The sequence below is a fragment of the Hylobates moloch genome, unplaced genomic scaffold (assembly GCF_009828535.3).
Source record: "Hylobates moloch isolate HMO894 unplaced genomic scaffold, HMol_V3 SCAFFOLD_13, whole genome shotgun sequence".
Taxonomy (NCBI): Eukaryota; Metazoa; Chordata; class Mammalia; order Primates; family Hylobatidae; genus Hylobates; species Hylobates moloch.
Genome location: NW_026652288.1, coordinates 71,298,641 through 71,323,589, shown reverse-complemented (window position 1 = coordinate 71,323,589; position 24,949 = coordinate 71,298,641). Strand labels below are relative to the sequence as shown.

General features: G+C 38.7%; 1 protein-coding gene across 1 annotated transcript in view; it reads right to left on the bottom strand.

The window, feature by feature from the left end:
* Window positions 1-24,949, bottom strand: part of GMPS (guanine monophosphate synthase) — a 101,591-nt gene that overhangs the window by 30,123 nt on the left and 46,519 nt on the right. The window lies entirely within an intron of this gene.

The window sequence follows — 24,949 nt, the reverse complement described above, 5'->3', positions numbered from 1 at the left end:
TAATTATTAGACAGGAGTTCAGAACGTTTGGTCGTTCATGATTTTAACTTGTGTTCTACAAACTCTAAAAGAGTTGTTTGGTCCTGGTACCAAAGGTTTTACTTTTTGGCAGCTACTGAATCAGTAGGGGTAAGATTGGTCAACTGAGAATGCTTGGTTTGCTTAGCACTAACTTGCTGAAATTGATTATGAGGGAACATTGCCAAAACAAATTGATGTCACTAGCATTTTTATTCGTAAGTAGTAGGAGAAGTCCAAAGCCAGCCCTGTAACATCTTGGTCTGTTTCTGTAGCAAATATATTCTACCTCCTAATGCTTGATGTGTATTTTTATGGAAAAACAAAGGTCATATAGTTCAATTATTACCTAAATACAACATTCTTTTATTACCATAAGCAAGAGAAAGAAGCATCTTTCATCTTTTAACTGAAGCCTCTTGAATTTCTCCCCAAATCTATTCCCATCTACTTTTTCCTTTTATCAATAAGTGGTAACTGTTCCCCAACTGTTCATGCCAGAAACCTGGTTGTCATCCTTGAAAATTCCATCTGCCTGTGAAAGGTACTTCACATCCAATCAATGACCTTTCTACCTTAAAATATTTATTAAATGTATTCACTTCTCTCCATCTTCATTGTCATTTGCCTAATCCAAACCACCATTGTATCTCTCTGGATGACCATGAAAACTTTACTGGCTGTTCTGTGTCCACAGTTGCCCTTTCTTCAGTCCAGTCACCAATACTATGAGAAGGATAGTTTGAAGGAAACATCATATTATGTCATTTCTCTGCTTAAAACTTTCAGTGGCTTCTCAGTGCTCTTAAGAGAAATTCAAACATCCTTGACATGGCTCTATGTGATTGCTACTGTCATTTTGAGCTCTTGCTCTCCATGACCCAGCCATGTCACCCTCCCTCCTCCTTCAGTGAACCTCAAACTCTTTTCTCTTGGGGTCTTCTAACATGTTTCCTCTGCTGGCATCTGCTTTCTCCATCTCTGGGCAGGAAACTTATCCTTCAAGTTTTAGCTTGAATGTCACTGTGCCTTCAATCCTGGATCCCCCTATCATGTTTTCCTCAAAGCATTCTATTCTCATTTTTTATAATACTTACCAGTAATAATTATGTCGTTATTTGTATAATTATTCATCCAATGTTCATCTTTCCCATTACTATAAGCTCTGTGAGAGCAGGGACCTCACCTGTTTTTGCTCATGCTGTATTTGAAGCATCTAGCGCGTTTCCAAGCACAATAACTGCTCAGTAAATACTTGTTGAAAGCAAATAAGGGCAGCTACTCACTAAAACATAGAATGGTTTAGATTTAATGTATGAGATCTTGGGTATTAAAATATCTTTAATTAATTCAGAACCTGTAAAAAATTAATCAGTTATCTTTTCTGAGCATTGACACCATATACTATGGTTTAACAAGTTTTTCCCATTCTCTGTCTTTTAAGACAGTCACAGAGTCTATATATCTTCTCTAGCCTTTCACTGGAAGGTTTTTTGAATCTCTGTAAGAAGAGAACCTTTACCATGCACCCACTTTCCTTTTGTTACAGGGCTGGCCAGCATGTTTTTCTCTGCTATTCTTAAACTCTATTGGGTAGCACTTCCTGAATGCCCCCAGTCCCTGATGCAGCTTATCTTTGTCTCCACCAAGATGGTTGTGCAGTTCTAGTTATTGCTTCTGTGTCTTGGTTCTCAGACATAAGTCCACTTCCCACTTGTCGATGATGTTGCTACTGCCACAGCTCATGATTTCCGTTGACCAGTCTTTGCTTATTCCCATTGTCACAACATGTCACTATTTAGAAAATTATTTCTGTTGGAAAACTGGGAAATCTTGTTATTTTTCTTCTTCCCCAAATCATTTGAAAACTATTAATTAAAATGATCCTAACACAGATACTTTGGACACCACCGTGACATTTTTGCCTAATTTTTATCCCTAAGCCAGTTCTCTATCTGTAGGACAGACTCTAACGGGGCCTCATTCTCTCTACCCCATGGCCTTCACACTTTCCCCTTCCCTTGAGTGTGTGTGTATGTGACCTGTGACTTGCTTTTAACCAATAAAGTACAGAAAGGTGATAGGATATACTTGGTTACATGTATGTGATTGTGTTAATTAAGACTGTAACATCCTTCTTGCTGAGAGGCTTTCTCTCTTGCTGCCTTTAAAGAAGCAAGCTGCTGTGTTGTGAGCTTCTCTGTGGAGAGGACATGTAACAAGGAAACTGAAGGCAGCCTCCAGCCAACCTCTAGTAAAAAACTGAGAATCTTAGTCTGTCATCCTAAAAAGCACTGAATACTGCCAATAACCATGTAAGTATGGAAGCGGCTCTTCTCCTAGTCAAACTCAGATGAGAATCCAGCCTTGGCCAACATCTTGATTTTAGTCTTGCAGAGAACCCAGCTAAGTTGTACTTGAATGCTTGACTCACAGATACTGAGATAATAAACGTGTGTTGTTTTAAGTCACTAAGTTTATAGTAATATTGTTATGCAGCAATAGATAACTAATGCATCTTTTTAAAATTATACTTTAAGTTCTGGGGTACATGTGCAGAATGTGCAGTTTTGTTACATAGTGATACACGTGCCATAGTGGTTTGCTGCATCCATCAACCCATCACCTACCATCCCTCTCTTACCTCCCCATCCCCAAACAGGCCCTGGTGTGTGATGTTCCTCTTCTTGTGTCCATGTGTTCTCATTGTTCAATTCCCACTTATGAGTGAGACCATGTGGTGTTTGGTTTTCTGTTCTTGTGTTAGTTTGCTGAGAATGATGGTTTCCAGCTTCATCCATGTCTCTGCAAAGGACATGAACTCATCCTTTTCTATGGCTACATAGTATTCCATGGTATATATGTGCCACATTTCCTTTATCCAGTCTATCATTGATGGACATTTGGGTTGATTCCAAGTTATCTATTCTTAACTGAAGTGCTTTTATCTCACACTCTTTTCCCAACCATTTATGGATGAGAAAACTTTCAGCACAAAACTTGGTCAAAGCTTTGTGAAAAAGTAGATATTATGGCATCCTCTTCTTACATGTAATTATTTACCTATAAAAAAATCAATCAAGTATGACTTTTGTCTTAAGAATCCTTATGATTATCCCTTCTACCTCCAGGGGTCATAAGTATGTACACATTCAGAAGTAAGACCTTTAATAATTGATTCCATCAGTTCCTGGCTAGGGAAATATGGCTACAATACTTCTTCCTTGATAGAACCTCTCTCATGAATAGGACATCTCCCATTCTAGCACAGGGTAATCTAACACAATATCATCTGTTAATAATGTAATAGCTAAAGATATTTCTCTAAAAAAATGTTGTCTGAATGTTCAGTTCCACACCATGTATATCATATCAGAAGTATGTCTGAAATGGAGTGTATCTGATCCTAAAATGCCTAAGTGTGGAGGGTAAACTCTACAGATAGAAATATAATGCGGCCGGGTGCGGTGGCTCACGCTTGTAATCCCAGCACTTTGGGAGGCCGAGGCGGGTGGATCACGAGGTCAGGAGATCGAGACCACGGTGAAACCCCGTCTCTACCGAAAATACAAAAAAATTAGCCGGGTGTGGTGGCAGGCACCTGTAGTCCCAGCTACTCGGAGAGGCTGAGGCAGGAGAATGGCGTGAACCCGGGAGGTGGAGCTTGCAGTGAGCCAAGATTGCACCACTGCACTCCAGCCTGGGTGACAGAGCGAGACTCCGTCTCAAAAAAAAAAAAAAAAGAAATATAATGCAAGTTACATTTTTACAAATTTTCTAAAAGCTACATTTAAAAAGTAACAAAGCCAGATGAGATAGATTTTAGTAGTATATTTTATTTAATTGAAGATACCTAAAATAAATTCAACATGTAATCAATGTAATAAAATTAATGAGATATTTTTTCCTTTTTCCCCCAGATCTTCAAAATCTTATTTTTTTTACACTTAGAGCACACTTTGATTTAGATTAGCCATGTCTCACATGCTCAGTAACCATATGTGGGTTATTGACTAGCATAGTGGACAGTACAGCTTTAGATAGTTACATGAGCATGTTAAACCACAGACATAAAATAATCCACAAAAAAATCTGCTTGAGGCAGCTGATTGAAAATGCATATCACAAATACACATGTAAATAGAAGATTTGAGTACCTAGGCAGATGTGGCTCAAAGAAGGAAGCTCTATTAGAGTTCTCCAGAGAAATAGAACAAATAGTATACATATAGATGTATAGAAAGAAATTTATTATGAGGGATTGACTTATGAAGGCTGAGAAGTCCCATAATCTGCTATCTGCAAACTGGAGGTCCAGGAAAGCTGGTGGTGCTCTATCTCAGCCCAGAGATCTGAAAACCAGGAAAGTCAATGGCACAAGTCTCAGTCGGAGTCCAAAGGCCCAGTGTCCAAGGACAGGAGAAGATGGATGTCTCAGCTAAAGAAGAGAGTGAGTTTGTTCTACCTCTGCTTTTCTTTAAAAAAAATTTTTTTAGAGACACTCTACCTCACTCTGTCACTGAGGTTGAAGTGCAGTGGTGTGATCATAACTCACTGCAACCTTGAACTCCTGGACTCTAGCAATCCTCCTGCCTCAGCCACCCAAGTAGCTAATTTTTAAAATTTTTTTGTAGAGACAGGGGCCTCTTTATGTTGCTCACACTAGTCTTGAACTCTGGCCTCAAGCAATCCTCCTGCCTTGGCCTCCCATTGGGATTATAAGTGAGCATAAGCCACTGGGGCCAGCCTAATACCTCTGCCTTTTTGTTTTATTGGGGCCCTCAATGGATTGGATGATACCTGCTCACATCAGTGAGTGTGGATCTTTCTTACTCAATCCACTGATTCAAATGCCCTTCTTCCAGAAATCCTCACAGACACACCCAGAAATGTTTTACCAGCTATCTGGGTATCCCTTAGCCCAGTCAGATTGACACATAAAATTAACCATCACAGAAGCCACGATAGGTGCTATGATTTAATAAAGGCACAATGAATCCTTGGCATATGCAGATTTTACATGTGTAGTACCACCTGCCCAAGAGTGACTCAAAGGATCTTGATATGTAGGTCTTGTAACCGGGCTGTGGTGTGAATTTGAAGCAGCCTACTACAGGAACAATGCCTTGGCTGGTGTGAAAGTCTGTCTGACCTCCCCGTGTCTGCACATCTCTACTTATCTCATAAGTGGTAATGGTCACTAAAAGCCTGAAGGAGCCACTTAATTTTTTCATTTATATTTGTGGCATCTTATGGGGGAAATCACATGCATGGCAAAATATACAGACTGCAGGCACTGAAACTGAATCATTTGCCAATATCAGATTTTTATTTTTTCTTTTTTGAGACAGAGTCTCACTCTGTAGTCTAGGCTGCAGTGCAGTGGTGTGATCTCAGCTCACTGCAAACTCTGCTTCCTGGTTCAAGTGATTCTCCTGCCTCAGCCTCCTGAGTAGCTGGGATTACAGGCACACACCACCATGCCCAGCTAATTTTTATATTTTTAGTAGAGATGGAGTTTCACCATGTTGGCCAGGCCGGTCTCGAGCTCCTGACCTCAAGTGATCAGCTCGCCTCGGCCTCCCAAAATACTGGGATTTCAGGTGTGAGCCACCATGCCTGGCCCAATGTCAGATATTGATGGAGCTATGAGAGGCTTGTGAGAGTAGACTGGGTTCTTCTCTCTGCTTCCATTTAATTAAAAACCGTGGAATCCCTATGAAGTGTTAAGCCCCTTTTATTGAAAGCTTTTGTCATAGAAAACTTCAATATTTCTTTCTTTCCTAGATATTATGCTATCTTAATAATATTTGTTATTATTGTTGTTTAAAGAGCCAAATAGAAAACTCTTACTCTTAATTTAACAAATTATTCCTTTCAGAAAATTTACATTTTAAGATTCCGTGAAGGAAAAATGAAAGATCTTTACCTGAGGATATGTAAGTACTCTTCCATAAGATACAATTGATTCTCAGTCACAGAGGGCTGGAGGGCTTCTCAAGGATTATCTGGACTCACAACTCCATCTCTTTCTCCTTGATGTAGAAGAACTATGTTATGAATATGCATTAAATTTTGGTGGTAAGCATGTAGGTGTCTGTTTATTATATTGCAAATATGTTTTAAATATTTCATAATTTAAAACAATTATTGGACCGGACGCAGTGGCTCATGCTTGTAAATCCCAGCACTTTGGGAGGCTGAGGCGGGTGAATTACTTGAGCTCAGGAGTTTCAGACCAGCCTGTGTGATGTGGCAAAACCCCATCTCTACAAAAAATACAAAAACTTATTTGGATGTGGTGGTGTGTGCCTGTAGTCGCAGATACTCTGGAGGCTGAGGTGAGAGGATCACTTGGGCCCAGGAGATGGAGGTTGCAGTGAGCCGAGATTGAGCCACAGCACCCTAGCCTGGGTGACAGAGTGAGACCTTGTCTCAAAAAAAAAAAAAAACAATTTTCTTAAGGAAAGAAAGATCATACAACTTGTTCTCTGACCTCTTTCCATTAATAAAGGGATTCTCAATCTTGGTATTACTGCCACTTTTGGCTGGGTAATTCTTTGTTGTTGAGGGCTGTCCTATATATTGTAGGATCTCTAGCTCTGTCCACTAGATGCCAATATCTTATGGTTGTTCTCTCATTTCTATTCCCACAGTCATTATTTATTTTGGGCCCTCAACACCTCTCACCAAGACTCCACATCAGTCCATGGAATAGCCTGTGCATTCAATCTCTTACCTTGATAATACATTCTCCACATTGCTATAGAAAGAGTGAAACCTATAATTTATTTAGCATCTACTGTGTGCTATTTGAGTATTGATTACTTTCATTTGTCAACTCTAGTCTGACCTGATGAAATTAAGAAACAGAAAAGTTAAGTGACTTGCCCCATGTGACACTGTTAGCAAGTACAAGAAAAGATTAAAATTTAGGTATGCTTAATTTCGAAGCCTATGATCTTAATGTCATCATACTGCCTAAAACATGACATTGTCCTGAAACATAACTGGAAGTTGTTCCTTTCTTTTCACAAACTTTCAGTGTCTTCCCAGTACATGCCTCACTCTTCAAGGCAACATGATTCATCCATTCCTTTCTGGCATTCTTTCCCATAAATATTTCCATGCACACTGCATTTTTTTTTTTTTTTTTGAGACGAAGTCTTGCTCTTGTCCCCCAGGCTGGAGGGCAATGGCACGATCTTGGCTCACTGCAACCTCCGCCTCCTGGGTTCAAGTGATTCTCCTGCCTCAGCCTCTTGAGTAGCTGGGATTACAAGCGCCTGCCACCATGCCAGGCTAATTTTTGTCTTTTAGTAGAGACAGGGTTTCACCATGTTGGCTAGGCTGGTCTCGGACTCCTGACCTCAGGTGATCTGCCCGCCTTGGCCTCCCAAAGTGCTAGGATTACAGGTGTGAGCCACCACGCCAGGCTACACACTGCATTCTTATCTCACTGGGTAGCAACTATCTTCCCAAACTTGCTGCAATGCTTAAATCTCCCCAAAATTAATATATAAAAATCCTAACTAGGTGATGGTATTAGGAAGTGGGGCTTTTGGGGGTTGATTAAGTAATGAAGGTGGAACCCTCACGATTGCAATTAGTGCCCTTAAAGAAAAGACCCCACAGAGCTAGCCACTCTTTTCACCATGTGAGGACACAGTGAAAGGTGTCTTCTATGAATAAGAAAGTGGGCCCTCATCAGACTCTGCATCTGCCAGTGCTTTGATCTTGGACTTCCCAGTCTCTAGAACTGTGAGAAATACATTTCTGTTGATTATGAGCCACTCAGTCTGTGGTATTTTGTTATAGCACCCTGAACAGACTCAGGCACTTGCCATGCATTTTCATGCCTTTGCCCATGCTGTTTCCTCAATGCGAAATGCACTTTCCATCTTGTTCTCTTCTCTAAAATTCTAATCCTCCTTCAAAACTTAATTCAGATGCCTTTTTGTCCAGTGAAACATTTCCCAATATGCATAGGATTGTTTCTTCTTCTTACTCCCATAGCACATTGCTAGTTGCATATAGCTTTTAAATCATTCTGTTTTATTCGGTGCTTTCCATGTATCTGTCTGTAAATACCTGGAGGGCAAGAATCATTCCTTATTTACACTCTGCTTCATTCAAAAGAGACCACGGCAAGTGGAGGCTTCCTCTTTTTAGCTCTGTATTTCCTAGAACACAGCACATATGAATTTCTATAACACATCCACACACAACACTCAATAAAATTTGGTCAAACACGTGGGAAGATGAATGAACAAACACATGACAAAAGATTTATGGTGCATTTTCCCTGACTGTGAGCGTCATCGAAAGTTTGGAAAATACAAGGAAAAAATAAGTAATCTGTATTCTCACCATAAATATTTTGGAAAATATCTTTCTAGTCAGCTGATGCTGAGCAAATGGCTTAGAAAATCACCAATTAGGTGTCATTTGGTATAGGTATAGGGTAGATCACAGTTGCATAGAGCCTTGCCCTGTCAGCACCTGGCAGAGGGGTGTACTTGTGGGTAAAGCAGGACACATCAAGGGGCTTTTTATAGATATTATTTTATTATTTATAGGTATTTTTATGTATAGGCATAAAATTCAAAAGTTACAAAGGGGTATTTAGTGAAAGTAATCTCCTTCCACTCTTGTCCTTCAGTCACTTAGTTTCCCTCCCTACAGGCAACTATTGTTATCAACAGATTTTATTGATTTTGTAAGATAATTGCTATGGTCTGAATAAATAATATGTCCTCCAAAGCTCGTATGTTGAAACTTAATCACCAATATGATAGTATTAAAACAAGGAGCCTTTAGGGGGTGATTAAGTCATAAGGACAGAGCCCTCATGTATGTGATTAGAGCCCTATGAAAGGGCTTGAGGGAGTGGGTTTGTTCTCATCCACTCTTTGGCCATGTGACAACACCCAGACAGCATCATCTATGAGGAACCATCTTTCAGGGGACAGTGATCCTGCCAGCATCTTGACCTTGTGCCTCTCAGTCTCCAGAATTGTAAGGAAATAAATTTTTTACAAATAAAGGACCCAGCCTCAGGTAATTTGTTATAGCTGCACAAACAGGCTAAGACAATGGTTATTTCAAATAGCACTTACTTGGAAAAATAATTTTTATACATTACTATTATGCCTTAGACAAAAAACTGCTATTAAAAATCTAACATCTAAATAATAACTTTGATTTAGCAAGAATTACCAGTAAATTGCTTTGTAAACGAGTTTTGTTTTGTTTTGTTCTGTTTTTTTGAGATGGAGTCTCGCTCTGTAGCCCAGGCTGGAGTGCAGTGGCGTGATCTCGGCTCACTGCAAGCTCCGCCTCCCAGGTTCACGCCATTCTCCTGCCTCAGCCTCCCAACTAGCTGGGACTACAGGCGCCTGCCACCACGCCCAGCTAATTTTTTGTATTTTTAGTAGAGACGGGGTTTCACCGTGTTAGCCAGGATGGTCTCGATCTACTGACCTTGTGATCCGCCCACTTTGGCTTCCCAAAGTGCTGGGATTACAGTCGTGAGCCACCGCGCCTGGCCTCGAGTGATTATTTTTAAACTCAGGTGAATGACTAGTCTTGAGGTTGCAATAAACATGTTGCATTTGTTCATTGTGGTGGTTTTTGTGTCTTCAGTGACTTACAGTAGGCTTCTGGAGAAAAATCATATAATCATATAATTTGGCAGCTTCAAAACTGCCCCCACCACTCCTTTTTTTGTTTTCCAAATCAACCACTCTCATGAGTGGCTAATTTAAACCTGAATTCTCAAATCTCTGATCTTGTCACCTTCCTCTGCACTTCCAGCAGATGACCATGCTTCCTCTTCACAGGGAAAAAGAAATCATTGTAAGAGTTTTCTCACAGAACAGGCTTCTGGTAAGCAGATGCACATGTGAGTTTTGGAAGGAACATCTTGTGGTTGATTTTGTATGAAAGGAGATGGTCTGAGGCATGGATTTATGTTGATTCATAGGCTGAGAACAAGATTGAAAGATTGTGATAAGAAGATACAGGGGAAGAAGCACATAGATGGACATTTTTAAATTGTGCCAAGAGTATGAAAATAACAGTGTACCACGAGGATACTTGTCAAACGACTCCTTCAGTAGAGGAGATTCTCAATGACTAAGTGGACAAAAGTTTTTCCTCAGACATCTAAATGTTCAATAGGCTCATTTAAAAAGTTTCTACAGTGGCAGGGAAGGAGTTTATGCATAGATTCAACATTGACTTCCTCCATTGGGGCTTATATGGCTAGTTCAGCTCCTGAGTACCAATGATAACTGCTGCAATGACGAATATCCGAGGCCCTGGTCCAATCCCAAGCCCCGGAATAGGAACCAGCCATCTAGTGGCAGGTTGATTACACAGGTCTCCTTTCATCACGGAGAGGGCAGCAGTTTTTTCTCACTGCAACATGTATATACTATAGATACAGGTTTCTTTTCCCTGCATGCAAAATTCTTACCTGCATCATTATCCATAGATCTACTAACTAACTAATTCACTGATATGCCATTAATGATTGCTTTTGACCTGGGAATTTATTTATTGGCAAATGAAGTTAAGCATTGAGCTAATTAATTCTGTTGAAATTCACCAATCTCACCACGTATCCCATCACCCAGAAGTGGAAAGGCATTTAGAAAGACAGAAGGTAAATTGGGAGACCCAGTTTAGGTACCAGCCAGGAAATATGACCTTGCAGGGTTGTAGTGCTAGCACTCTGGATGCAATAAATGCATATCATCTTCCATGGCCACAGTATATTGGTTCAGGAGCAAATGGATGTGAAGTAGGAGTGACATCTCCCACTAAATCCTTGTTTCCTGTCCCTGAAACTTTTAATTCTGCTTGTCTAACAGTCTTATTTTTCAAGGGAAGAATGGGTCCATCAGGAGACACAAAAGTGGTTACATTGAACTGGAGGTTGAGACTGACGCCTGATCTTTTTGGACTCCTCATGCTTTGTGAACAAGGGAAGAAAAAGATTGCATATATTGGCCGGGGTGCTTGATTCTTATTTTAAATGGGAAGAGTTTCTACCAGACAATGAATGCCAGGAGGAGTATATTTGGAATCTAGGGCATCATTTGCCTTCTGCTACTACCATGTCTAGTGGCAAAAGCCAATGCAAAATCTTAGGAATCTATATGTCAGAGTCATAAAAGGCCTTTTAGGAAGGAAGTTTAAATAATCTCATCAGGTAAATGATTCATGTAAGCTTCTGGCTGAAGCAAAGGGAGCATAGAATAAGTAGTTGAGGAAGGAAGTTATAAATCCTAGCTATGGTCTCATGATCTGTAGTACCTACCCTTATTTTCTTCCTTGCTATGTTCTTTCTTTCCCTTGCTCTTTTCATTTGTGTGTAACTTTACAATTTAGTCTACAGATTTCAGAATATCAACGCTGAGTTGTGACTTAGCATGAAAAGGAAAAAACATTACCCACAGATACACGGAGTAATTGATGAGATTCTGTATCTCAAAGGGAGACAATGAATGTAGCTTCTTTTGTATAAGAAATATTTAAATTATGAGAAGTAAGAACATGTTGTTGCAATTTGTGGTTTGAAATTTTGACATGGGAAGAAGGGTGAATGGATGGTGAGTCAAAGGGATGGACAGCAGCAAATATTACTGATTGGCTCATTCCACACTTTTCCAATCCCATTGTTACTTGGCTTCCTGGGCTTTAGAAGCTGGAAAGCTAGACTATATTTCCAAGACTCTCTTGAAGTGTAGCTGGGGTTGCTCATGGTTTCTGCTGGCAGACCCCCATCCTCCAACAGACTTGGCAGGCAGAAGTGAACATCACAAGGCGGAGGCCACATGGTTCTTCTGGCAGGCATGGTCATAGAGGCTTTTTTCTACTGCAGCTGTTGGAGAGGTTCCACCAGATCCTGGGTTCATGGGTATCAAGCAGCAGGTGGTGGCAGCAGGGACATATCTGCTGGAAAGTTCCCATGGTGTGGTTGATCATTTCTTCTGGCTGTGTTGGCTATGCAACATTCAAGCTTGGTTTCTGGGCTCCCTCAGACATGCTCTAAGCTAACCAATACCCTGTAATAAATCCCTTTCCACTTAAACTAGTGAGGATGTACTCTGTCTAAAACTAGGACTCTAATTAATATGTTTCTAAACTAGTCAACAGCAGGGGGAATAGGACCCCCCAGTTTTGAGGTGGGCAGGAGTGGATGTTGTGGATGTTTGACAATCAGATCTCCTGACCTCACATTCTGTCCTTAGCCACTCAAATTTGGCATATACATCCTCTGCTACTGCTCTTGTGAAGGTCACCAAGACTTTCCTTGTGTAACCTCTTGGCACCATTTGATCCTGTTGCCCACCTAATATTTTTTTTTTTTTTTTTGAAGACTCTCTTTTCCTTTAGCTTCTGTGTACATAGTCTTCTGGTTTCCTCGTTCTCTGTGTTTCTCCTCAGTATTCTTTAAGGGACCCTCTTTCGCTGCTGCTGATCATTTAATGAGGATTCCTCAGTGTTCTATAATTAATCTGCTTCTCTTCTTACTCTACATATTATTCAGGGTGATTTTAGATTTTCTCTACTTATGTGCCTTTAATTAATGCCTGCACAATGCCGACTTCCAAATTTATTTCTTCAGGATAGTCACCTTTCCTAAGCACCAGCTGCAGTCTAAATATCTCTAACTCAATGGCTCCTAAGCACTTTAAACACAGCTCGGATGAAACAGAACTCATCAGCTTCCTACTCTTACCTCCTCAAAATATCTCAAATTTGCAAACTTCTATTTCATTGTATTTCCTGTACTGGTGAATGGCACCACTGTCCACAAGGTTGCTCAAGCCAGAAACTGGACATCAACTGTCAATCTCTTTTTTGCTTAGTCAGTCTTAAAGCCCTGCTATTTCTACTTCCACGCTATTAATACGTCTCAATTTTCCTGTACTGTCTTAGTTTTAGATACGTCATCTCCAGTCTAGTTTACTGCCACAGCCTGCCAACCAGTCTCTATTCCTTCAATCTTGCCTCCCTCTAGTTCCTTCTTCACACTGAAGACAGACTAAACATATAGATTACATGTTGAGTCATGTCTTTTCCCTGTCCATGGAATACCTTTACCCTTTTCACAGGGCTTGCAGTGTCTTCCATGGGCTGGCTTCTCTGGCATCATTTATTGCACTCCTTGCTCCCTGTCCAACATGCTTTATGTCCACCATATTTAACTTTTCTCAGGTCCTAGAATATGCCATGTTCTCTTGAGCCTGTGGAACAGTGTGCCATAAAATTACACTCTATGTCTCTCTAATGGTACTGATTTTAACTTGGATATTATTTTCTTCAGCCAGTCTTTCTCCTCTGGGCTTTTGTTCCTGCTTTGTCTTCCAATAGCAAGCAAGGTACCTTCCACTCTCCCTATAATGCATTTGTGACATGCAATTGTGACTCTTGATTTACTTTTCTATTTCATCTCAATGCACCTAGCATTGTGGAGGCAAGAGCTATGACTATTTTGTTCATTGTTAATGGTCCCATCACCTAGCAGAGTACTTGGCACTTAAGTATTTGTAAAATGAGTGAACAATTGACACAATTAATAGTGTAGCATATGATAGGGGAGTAATAGTTAAATAATTGTTCAGTAATTGCTGTCCAGTAGCCATAATTGTAACAATTTAGCATTAGCTAAAATGAAACAGTTGAATAAATCTAAATCACTATCCAGCAGTGTGTTTCTTTATACCATTATCAACTTAAAAAAAGGTTTATTGAGGTACAACTTACAATAAAAAGTATAAATCTTAAATCTAAAGCTTGATTGATTTTTGCTTATGTATATGCCTATATAACCCCCATCAGATCAATGTATAGAACACTTCCAGCACCCTAGAAGGCTCCCTTGCCCCCTCTTCCAATGAGTATCTTCCCAAAGGTAATGGTTATTTTGACCTCTATCAATCAGCACAGATTTGTTTGCCTGATTTTGAACTCTACATAATGGAATTATAAAGTATGCAATTTTTTTGTGGTTTTTCTTTTACTCAACATAATTTTGGTGACACTTGTATTTTTCGTGGCTATATTCATTCCATTTTATGAATACACTATACTTTATCCATTTTACTGTAAAAGGACATTTTGGTTGTTTCACCTTTTTTGAATAATTTCACTTATTATGAATAAAGCATTTATAAATATTTTTATATATGTCTTTTGGTAGATGTAAGCACCAATTTCTTTCAGGTTGGTAGCAAGAAGAGAATTTGCTTTATCATAGGCTATGCACATGTTTAGCTTAAGTAGATATACTGCCAAATGTTTTACCAAAGTCATTACAACAATTTATACTCCTACTGATAAATGTATGAGAATTCTAAATGTTCTATATCCTTGACATTGCTTCCTATTGTCTTTTGCCAACTTACAAAAATGTACACAATCATCCAAGATAAAAACCGAGATTACAAATTACTATGATAATATAAAAGCATTCAAAATAGGCTTCCTGAGATTGGCGAGTTTCCAGGGGTAAAATAGTAAGAATGGCTAACATTGATTTAGCATTTGTTGCTTGCTGGGCATATTCTAGCCACTTTATGTCGATTACCTTATTTAATCATCACTATAGCTCTGTAAAGTAGGTACTGTTATCCTCATTTTATGGATGAGGAATTTGAGGCATAGAGAGACATATTATTAATTCATAGAGTTTTAAACAGCTGACCTATATAGATCAGTGAATGCAAACCCTCATTACTGATAAAAAAGCCAGCCTGGAAAGCAGGCTGCATCTTATGAAAGGAAGACCACCTAGCTAATAAGAGATAGAATCTGGATTAGAATCCAGATCTCCTAAGTTCTCATCTGGCATTGTTAATAAATCAACAGTACACAACCTAGATAATATTAACAGTAACCCAAACAAACATTTTTAAAAAGTGCTTCATTCCATTCAGAATTTAGTTATTATAACTTTGGTTTGTGGAATAGTCTCACTGAATTCTAAAGCCACTTGAAAAGTGTCAAGCAAGATAACAGAAGAATAGAATTCATGTTTTGTAGGACCAAAAGCTTAAACAATTTGGTCAAGACAGTTGTTAAGAAAAATATTATAGAAATATCTTAACATTTGCAAATGTTACAAAAACATATGACCATGTGCTCCAGCCTCCAATTATAAAGATTTTCCCCAATTATCCCTCTCCTGATATTCACACCCTTGTATGGTTCTTCTTCCATATTGTATTGCAGTTGGTCTGTGAGACCAATGGAATACAGTAGAAGTGATGATATGTCACTTCTGAGGCTAGGTTATAAAAGACGTGATGACTTCTACATTTCTTGGATCATTCACTCTGGGAGAACATAGCTAACATGTTGTCTGAAACCTCAGACAGCCCTGGGGAGAAGCCTGTGTGGTGAGAAACTGAGGCTTCCGGCTTACAACCAAGTCAGTGGACCATTTTGGAAGTAGATCCTCCAGTCCTGGTCAAGCCTTCAGATAACTGCAGCCCTGGCTGACAACCTGACTGTAACCTCTTGAGATATCCTCAGCCAGAGCCACTCAGATAAGTTGCTCCCAGATTACTGACTCTCAGAAACAGTGTGAGATAATACATTTATTGTTTTAAGCTGGTATGTTTAGAGCAATTTGTTATACAAAAATTGGTAACTAATACAGACCCCTCACAAGCCATTGGAAGAGACCGATATAAGTGAGAGGCCCTGAAATTTAAGTTTCATAAGCTTTATAATAAATTGATTTCTGCCTATGTTAATAGCAAAATTTATTAGATTATTGTAGCAGAGACAGCTAGTTCTCCACCAAAATTTGTGCTTTCTTCCACTGCAGCTGTAACTAGTCTGTCAAGCCATGAGCCACATTGGCCAGCTTGCTTTGCAGCTAAATGTTTCATGTGACTCAGCTCTTGCTAATGGAATGTGAACAGAAATAATACATGCCCTTCTAAACTGTGCTTTCAGGAGACTGGGCATTGTGCTCCTTTCCTCCTCACGGTCCAGGATGGTAACAAAGTGACCTCGGAAGCCACATATTGAGATGGCATAACCCCTGTCTGATTGTGTCCCTGAACGACTTCATGGGGCACAGCCTTTCCCCCTCTAGTTTGGGACACCTACTCTGAACCATTTTGTTAGAGAGAAATAAGCCTCTATTCCATTTGAGTGATCATATTAAAGTCTGTTTATTAAAATGGGTCAGCCTACCCTAACTGATTGCAGTTATGTTCTTCAAATTTAGGTACTTGATTTTTTTCTCCCCAGAGTCTAGTCTTGGTGTTATTTATTTATTCATTTGTTTGTTTGTTAATTTATTAACTTTTTATTCTGTAAATTTTCAATTATACAAAAGTGGAGATATCATAGTAGAGGAAGCCTGATATACCTATCACTTGGCTTTGGCATTTATGTTATAAGGCCATTCCCGTATCCTACGTATATATGCCATATCTACATACATACAGCCATCCCTGTTTCATTGGTACCCCTTTCCTCCTCTGCTCCCTCATGGATTATTTTAAAGCAAATCTCACAATCTCAAACATCATATCATTTTTAGGGGAAAGTTTTAAATATCATGTAAGAAATCTCCTCCACCTGGAGGAGTTCCAGCACCTGGAACTCAGTGCTTTTTGTAAACGGAGTGTTTTTTGTAAAGTTGCAAAAAAGGCCAATTCCCATTGCTTGACAACACATGATGAGGACAGTGAGAGCTGTAAGGTTAAGCTCGCCTGCTGGAGGGAAAGGCACAACTTATTCCCACAATCTACCTTCATCCCATTCAAGCTGGACTTTGAGCTTATAAAGGAACCTGACAGTGCCGGGCAGGCTGAAAGTATGAAGTGACCAGCATGAAAGCCATGTGGAGTGGCAGGTAGTGTCAAGAACTGAGGCTAGATAACCTGGGTTATCTAGTTGTATGCTCTTTAACCATTTACTGAATTCCTCAGTTCTTCACTTCTTCTCGTTTGTAAAATGGAAATAATATCTATTCTGTCTCACTGGCTTGATATAATTTAATCAGCTAATGTATTTTTGAATTAAGGCTTTATATAATTATTGGCTTCTAATGTGGAAGTAAATGTGAGTGATGTTTTTAATTTTTATTTAATGTTTGCCTTTAGAGTAGAATTTGTAGTCACTTAAGCCACAGGGATCTATTAAAATCAGTGTTAACAGTGGGAATAATTATTTTTCCCAGGTAGGTTTTGGATATGAATCAGTACCACCATCCGTGAAGGGAAAATTATGCTGCAAATTGTATATTTCTAATTATCTTTCATCTGAGAAAATTGGACAGCACCATGGTGAGCCCCTGGAGGAGGAAAAGGGCAAACAGGATCTTGCTAGAACTTTCCCCTGAGTGGCTTAGCTTCTCCCCACTCACCAATGGCTCGATTTTGACCCGGGCAGTTCTGGATAATCTGGGATATGGAGAGGAAGCAGACACCACATTTCCAGATTTTAATGACTTCTCTGCTACATAAAAATGTCTCTTTCTGGATCACTGAGCTCATGCCAACTGGGTTACAGTGTTGGGCAAGGTTGGTGTTGACAGAGAAGGAGGCTGAGCAGGTTGTTTGCTCAGCCCCACTGTGGGCTCCCTGAGCTTGCTATGCCTGCTCGGCAGCTCTGAACCCTCATGCTGGCATCTTCAGCCTTCACCCTAATCTCTGGCTGTGCCTTTTATCCTCTTTTACCTCTCTATCTTCTTTACTCATTTACAATATTTAAGTAATGCCATCATAGAACTATTCTTAAAAGGAAGTTTACAATAATTAAAGTGAAAAATAAGCAATACATATATATTTTCTTCTCTCCTACTGAACCTGTTGAAACATTTCTCCTTTCTAGTTTCTGTTTTTTAATGACACAAGAACCTGGTAAGTTTGAGCCTTTTTGTTTTTTTTTTTAACTTTTCATTTTACAGTAGTTTTAGATTTACAAGAAAGTTGCAAGAAAACACCAAGAGTTCCCATATAACTTTCACCCAGTTTTCCCTCTTGGGTAATTTTAGCATCTTACATTACCAAAGTACATTTGTCACAACAGAGAAACTAGCATTGGTAGGTTGTTATTAACCCCAGGCTTTATTTGGATTTCACTAGTTTTTCCACAAGTGTCCTGTTTCTGTTCTGGACCCTGTCTAGGATATCGCATTACATTTAAGTCATGCCTCCTTAGCCTGCCTTTATCTGGGTTTTTCTTATTTTTCATGACCTTGACAGTTTTGAGGAGTAATAGTGAGATATTTTGTAGAATGTCCCTCAATTTGATTTTTTCTCTGGTTAAACTGGGGAGATAGGTTTTGGGGAGGATGACCACGGAGATGAAGTACCATCCTTATTGTATCATAGCATGAATAAATATTACCAATTTGACTCAACACTGGTTGTGTTAACTTTGATCACTTGGTTAAGGTAGTGTCTGTCCAATTTCTCCACTGTAAAGTAACTCTCCTTCCTTGTCCATACTCCATTCTTTAGAAGCAAATTACTAAATTCAGCCCATACTCAAGGGGAGAAAAAGGGATTCAGCTTCGCCTCCTAGAAGAAAAGCATCTACAAAAATTGTTTGGAATTCCAATGGAAGGAAGATTTATCTCTTCTCCCTTGTTTATTTATTTATTTAATCATTTTTTAAATGGGCATGAACTTCTGGACATTTATTCTATACTTTGGGTTATAATCCGACACTATGTTTTTTGTTTTTTGTTTTTTTTTGAGATGGAGTCTCTCTCTGTCGCCCATACTGGAGTGCAGTGGCACGATCTCAGCTCACTGCAATCTCTGCCTCCCAGGTCCAAGTGGGTTTCCTGCGTCAGCCTCCTGAGTAGCTGGGATTACAGGCGCGTGCCACCATGCCCAGCTAATTTTTGTATTTTCGGTAGAGACGGGGTTTCACCGTGTTGATTAGGCTGGTCTTGCCCTCAAATATTTTCAGGTTTGTTTTGGGAGCACTTTCACATTTGCTCCCGTATCTCTTTGAATGACCTCATACATTTGTGTTTTGAGCATTATAGGATGCTCTATTTTGCATTTTCCCTGCCCCAGCCCTAGAATCAGCCATTTCTCTAAGGAACCCATTTACTACAGAATGGTATTAGGATTCAAAATTTGGGCATTGAGTGTGCTCATTGTTACTGGGAAGAACATTTAAAATATATGTATATATATAGAAATTGTGTTTGTTTCAGTACCAGCCATTTGCCTGTCACCTATAAACTTGATGGAATCCCATATATTTTACTCTATGGGTTAAAATCTGTGTAGATTACACTGTTAATCTGTGTAGTATTTATCTGTTAAATGAATTTCTCATTTAAAAGAAAAACTAACTGAGGTAGATAACCTAGCAAGTTTAGATAAAAATAATCTAGCCTTACAAAAAAAGTAAATATGACAGGATAATTTATTTATATGAACAAAAATCTTCTTGTTCCATTAAAAAAATCTTAAGCAGAAAATCTCTTTATGTGCACTTAAAATATAATTCAATTTAACAAAATTTAATTTGCACATATCTTTTCAGTAGCACGCTGTTTTAGCCGAGGTTCCCTGGAAGACAAAACCTAAGGCAAACTTTACCTGCTAAAAGTTTACTGAAAGCAAAATCCCAGGGTAGGAAAGGTGAGAGAAAATGGAAATGAGTCAAAGAAGGAAGGAAAGAAAATACAATGTGGTGTGTTATCAATCTGGCCACAAACTCTCAAAGAACATAACTTGCTCAGTTACATGGAACTTCTCTGGAGAAGACATACAAAATCCTTGGGGCCAGGGTAAACCATGGCAGGAGAAGAAATTTGTCTGTTGCCTCCTTCTAATGGAGACTGTGCTGAGGTTCAGCCCTCATTCCCAAAGAAGGCTGAGTAAGTAGTGTTAGGAGATAGGTGATGGTAGTTGAAGTAGCAGAAGTAGGGGGTAGAAGGTGGGGACATGCAAATTTACTGAGGTGCATAGGTGAGTCTACTACACACATGGAGCAAAGCAAGTTGCCTACATTTATTATGCATTAAAAAACTGGAAATAGCCAGGCATGATGGCTTATGCCTACAATCTCAGCACCTTGGGAGGCCAAGGTTGGAGGATTGCTTAAGTCCAGGAGTTCAAGACCAGCCTGAGCAATATAGCAAGATTTTGTCTCTATAGAAATAAAAATTAAAAAAAAAAAAACTAGCTGGGTGTGGTGGAACATGCCTGTAGTCCTAACTATTTGGGAGGCTGAGTCTGAGGATTACTTGAGCCTGGGAGTTAGAGGTTACAGTGACCTATAATTGTGCCACTGCACTCACTCCAGCCTGGGTGACAGAGTAAGACCATGTCTCTCTAAATAAATAAATAAATAAATAGCTGGAAGCAAAATATATTTGAAATTATCTTCTTAGAGAACTGACACTTCCATATTAGTACTATCAATAATAATAATTCCTTACTTTTGTATAGGCATGTCAGTTTCCAAGGGATTATATCTGGCACAACTGTTAGTCTCAGCTTCAAATAATGAAATAAGTATAGATTCACAGGAAGCTGCAAAGTTAGTATAGAGACATCTGGTGTTGAGCGGTCCCATCTTGTTTTCCTCATTGCCATTGATTACATCTTTTGTATTTATAATACAATATCAAAGCCAGGCCACTGACATTGGCGCTCTGTATGTGCAGGGTTCTATATCATTTAATCACATGTAGATTTATATAACCACTACCACAGTCAAAACACGGGACCATTCCATCACCACAAAGATCTCCCTTGTGCCATCCCTGTATAGTCACTCTTCCTCCTCCACCTCTACCATCCCTAACTCCTGGCAACTGCTAATTTGTTCTCTATCTCAATAATTTTGTTATTTTAACAATACCATATAAATGAACTCATACAACATGTGACCTTTTGAAACTGGCCTTTTTCTGAGATGCACTTAGTTTTACCTTCTTGCTCCACCACTAGTAGCTATGTGATTAGGATAATAACTTATCTGAGCTTCAGTCTTCCCGGCTATAAAATGAGGGAAATAATATCTTCCTCATAGTCTATTGTGAGGATTAGTGAGATAATATTTATAAAACATTGCCTGGCACATAGAAAGGACTTAAAAACTATTAGCAATTTTTATTATAATAATTATTTTTATTATTAATGTTATCTGTGAAGCTGTTGCACATTGGACAAAGCATGAGATTTGGAGATTTAAAGCCTGGGTTCAAATTCCAATTCTCACTTTTATATTTTCTCACCTTGGATAAGTTAACTTATCTGGTCTTTTTCTTAGACCATTATCTGTATTGTGAGAATGAAATGAGATAATATATATCGAAAAGCACAGCACACCCAGGTGTCCTAAATAGCTTCATTTTTAAAATTCCAAGCCTACTAAAGAAAGCTGTAAGCCAGACACAAAGCAAGTTTAAACAGATGTTTGTTTTACATTCCTAGGGCAGGGGATGGTGTGAGCTCCCAAACAGAACATGACAGCAGAGCCCAGGTTGAGAAAGAGAGGAGGGTGGGAAACAGAAATGTTTCCAGCAATTTTTCTTTCTTTCTTTTTTTCAATCATGAAGATGCAGTGTGTCCTACAAGTGAAGTTTGAGTCATTCTGAATTAAATTGGGAGGATATGATGATTATCTCTAGTTGGTGTGCTTAATCTATCTTTTCTTTTGGGGAACTCCTACTGCATTCCCTTGGCCCTTGAGGGTTGTCACTTACAGCACTCCATTTCACTCCTCTCTTTCCCCTCAGAGAACAGAGATGACCACATGACCAGGAATTTAGTAAACATTTTCTTCTCTACATGGATGAAAACCTGCCTTCAGTAGAAGAGACTGAGACAGGCAGCTGTGAGAGAGTATGAGGACATTGCCTGAGCTCCTGGATTCTTCTGTCCCTGAAGCTGGACTATGCCCCAGACTTCCAAGCTGAAAAAACCAGTATAGTCCTGAGCTTTCATTGCTTATACTTATTCAAGTTGGGTTTCTGTAGCTAAAAGTGTCCTGGCTAATATAGGAACTTTTGCAAAATGCACAAACTTGGCCTCCAAGTCTGGAGTTTCTGATGTGGTAGGTATGAAATGTAGCTGAAGCATGTGCATTCTTTTTAAGCTTCTCTAAGCTCTATATCCTGGCTCAAATTGAGAACCATTGCCTTTTTTTTTTTTTTTTTCCTGTTTGGATTTCAAATTCACAGGACAAATTTGGTCATATTCAGTTCATGGTATGTTATCATTATTGGTTCATGCAATGTCAACATTCCTCTCTTATTTTGCTAACTATATTTTATTGCCATACTCCACTTCCCCAAAGACCACAATTCTAGTATATTTAATGAATAACTTCTTTTTTATGTGTTTTTGTAAAATGTGCTTTGTTGTTTTCTGTGCATGTCTTTCTCAGTTATAAAAACAGCACTTTGTTATATGGTTCATTCTGTTTTTACTTTTAAAAAATGAATATTTACATTTTAGTGCAGTTTTAGGTTTATAGAAAAATTGAGCAGAAAGCACAGAAGGATCCTATATAATATACCACCCTGGCCCTCTGGCAATTTGCCTTATTGTTAACATCTTGCATTAGTATGGTGAATTTGTTATAGTTGATGAACCTATATTGATGTATTATTATTAACTAAAGTCCGTAGTTTACATTAGGGCTCGTTGTGTTATTTAGTTCTATGGGTTTTGACAAATGTATGTCTTGTATTTACCGTCACAATTTTATACAGAGTAGTTTCACAACCCTAAAATTTCCCTTTTGTTCCACTTTTTCATCTCTCTTCCCCCTTCTAAGGCCCTGACAACCACTAACCTTTTTATTGTCTCCATAGTTTTGCCTTTTCCAGAATGTTGTATACAGTTAAGTCCTCACTTAATGTTGTCAAGAGGCTCTTGGAAACTGTGACTTTAAGCAAAATGACCTATACCAAAACCAATTTTACCATAGGGTAATTGATATTTACAAGAGTTAAGTTCCTAAGGTGTACTTCTGGTCACAAAAAAAAAAAAAAAATCACTAAACTTCTAAATAAAGACTCCAAACACTTCTAATATTAAATATAGAAATAAATGTGAGCTACACATACACTTAAGACAGAGTAATAAAAACAAGTAAGATAATTATTTATCCAATTTTTGGTGAATCAATGAGTGATGGCAGTCATAGTGGTCATGGGCTAAATTAAATAATTTTGCAAAGCAAAAATTGTAAGGAGCACCTCTTGTCATCACTTAGTTTAAAAACAAACAACAGCAAAAATGATGGCTTGCTGAGAGCTTTTGTCCTGAATCATTTATTGTTGTGCATTTGTGTAATTATTGTATACTTTACAAATTTTTATTTGACAATAATTTGCATTCATTCATTCGTTCATTCATTTACTTTCCAGCCCACTCATTCCAGTTCAGAGTTGCAGGTAGCCAGGACCTATCCCAGCACCTCAGGGCACAAGGCAGGAGCCCATGCTGGACAGAACTCTATTCCATTACACGGCACACTCACACTCATACCCATACTAACTCAGATTGGGACCATTTAGACACAACATTTCACCCAATGTGCATGTCTTTGGAATGTGAGAGGAAACAAGAGTACATGGAGAAAAGTCACTCAGACATGGGGAAGCCTTGCAAACTCCACATGGACAGTGGCCTAGGCCAGGAATCAATTTTTTTTTTTCTCATCAACATTGTAGCCAAACGTCTTTGAATGAAATGATGTTATTAGAGGACCTGCTGTAATTGGAATGATATCATACGTCACTCTTTTAGATTGGCTTCTTTCACTTAGCAATGTACGTTTAAGATTCTTCCATGTATTTGCATAGCTTGTTAGCTCATTTCTTTTTATCACTGAGTAATATATTATGGTGTGGATGTACCACAATTTGTTTATCCATTCACCTATTCAAGGATATTTCCATTGCTTCCAAGTTTGGGCAATTATAAATAAAGTTACTATAAACATTTGTGTGCAGGTTTTTTGTAGGAACGTAAGTTTTCAACTCACTTGGGTAAATACCAAGGCGTGCTATTGCTGGATTGTGTGGTAAGAGTATATTTACCTTTGTAAGAAATTCTAAACTGTTTTCCAAAATTGCTGCACCATTTTGCATTACCACTAGCAATGAACGAGTTTCTGTTGCTCTACATTCTTGCTACCATTTGGTGTTGTCACTGTTTTGGATTTTAGCCAGGTGTGTAGTGGTATCTCATTGTTGTTTTAATTTGTATTTCCCTGATAACATAGACTGCTGAGAATCTTTTCATATGCTTATTTGCCATCTGCATATATTCTTTGGTGAGATGTCTGTTCAGATTGTTTGTCCATTTTTCAATTGAGTCACTTGTTTTTTATTGTTGAATTTAAGAGTCTTTTGTACATTTTGAACACAGGTCCTGTATCAGATATGTGTTTTGCAAATATTTTCTCCCAGTTGGTGGTTTGTTTTTTCATTGTTTTAACAGCATCTTTCACAGAGAAGAGAATTTTATATTTTAATGAAGTCCTATCTATCAATTTTTTAATGGATTCTACTTTTGTTGTTATATCTAAAAGTCATTGCAAACAAAAGATTGAGTAGATTTTTGCCTGTTATCGTAATTTTTATTTTATTTTATTTTTTATAGATACAGGGTCTCAGTCTGTTGCCAAGGTTGCAGTGTAGAGGTGCCTCCAACTTCTGGGCACAAGCAATCCTCTCACCTCAGTCTCTCAAGTAGCTGGGACTAGAGGCTTGTGCCATCACACCTGGCTAATTAAAATTTTTTTTTTGTAGAGACAGAGTCTCAATATGTTGCCTAGGCTGGTCTTAAACTCCAGGCTTCATGCAATGCTCCTGCCTTGGCCTCCTGAAATGGGATTATAGGTGTGAGCCACCATGTCCAGTCCTTGCCTATGTTATTTTTTAGCAGTTAAAAAAAAAAAAAAA